Consider the following 1442-nt stretch of genomic DNA (forward strand, 5'->3'; position numbering starts at 1 on the left):
TTATTGGGAGGTGACTCCCATCCTGGAGACTCGGAGCTGCCTAAGATCCAGTGCCTGCCCTCAAGCACTTCGAGGACTGGTTGGAGGAGGCAGTCAAGAAAAGCACAAGGCCAACAGAATGTGGCAGGGCAACAGAAGTGACTCTCGGGAGTGCTGGTCCCTCACCTGTGTGCTCAGGCAAGATTTTCTGCAGCAGAAGGGGGAGGGAGGAGGCGTCCAGGCAAAGAGAAGAGCAAGCAAAGGCATAACCGGGGCCCAGGAGGGAAGCCCAAGCACCATGGATTCTGGAAGCATCAGCATGGGCCAGAGAGGTGTAGCAGATGCTGCTGAACATGTGCCCTCCCTGAGCTCCAGCCCATCCTGATTCCCCAGGAGTTGTGTTCTACCTGTAGCCCTCTGTGGGAGCATGGGGAAGAAACTCTCAAGCTCTGTGACCAGGGCATGGGCCACACCACAAGGAGTGAAAGCAAAATGGGGCCCCACGGGGACCAGGGCCAAGGGAAAGTCTCCTTGCTCCCGCTGGAGGCCCAGGCTAGGTAGACAGGAACACCTCCCCCAGGCCCAAGTTCTGCCGACCTCTACAGGAGCTGCCTCCGTTGCTACGGAGGAGTTAGGGAGATGGTCCCCGGGACCGGCAACCCTCCACCCCCAGCACCTAGGTGCCCCTGGGACCTACAGCTTGTTCTGCTCTCCAAGAAATGTGCCCACCCTAGATCTCTTCCCGTCTCCCCACTCCAGGGTCAGCACTGCCTTTGGCTGCTCACGTGCCCAGCTAATCAGTGGCCTTGCAGGGCTGGACCCGGGGCTTGGGTTACATGGCATCATCGTCATCTTATTTGATTCTCACAACAATCCTGCAGGTTGTAATCCTATATTCATTGCACACATGATACACTGAAGTTCAAAGGCGTTAATTGGCCCAAGGTCCCCGGGACACTTAGTGGCAGAGCTAGGATTCGATTTCAGATCCCTCCTTGCCAAGCCAGGAAACTGAGCCTAGAAGGGAAGGCCTGTTTGTTTCCTTGACCAGCAGGTTGGCTGTTCCAAGCTTTGTCCCAACCATCTGGGCTGAGCTCCTCCCACGCCCCAGCCTGCCCCACTCATCCCCCAAACCCAAGGCCAGTGCTGCCCCCACCCCCTGAGCATGGCTGGATCAGATTAGCAAAAGCAGCCGCGTTCACAAGATTGCCCTACTTGGCTCCAGCAATTAATTAAAAGCCGTCTGAGAGCCTCCAAAGGGCCTGCAAGCTCCAGCAAGATACAGCACACATAGTTTAATCCAAACTATTTGCTGTGTTTTTTCCCTTCACTGGAGAACCAGTCCTTACCTGTTACCTGAACCTGATTAAATTTTTAAGCCGCTCATTCTTGGTGCCAACCATGAGCCAACGTGTTGGTCATTGGGAGGTAGGGAGGTGGCTGGAAACTTGACAATGATAATA

The sequence above is a fragment of the Leopardus geoffroyi genome, chromosome C2 (assembly GCF_018350155.1).
Source record: "Leopardus geoffroyi isolate Oge1 chromosome C2, O.geoffroyi_Oge1_pat1.0, whole genome shotgun sequence".
NCBI lineage: Eukaryota > Metazoa > Chordata > Mammalia > Carnivora > Felidae > Leopardus > Leopardus geoffroyi.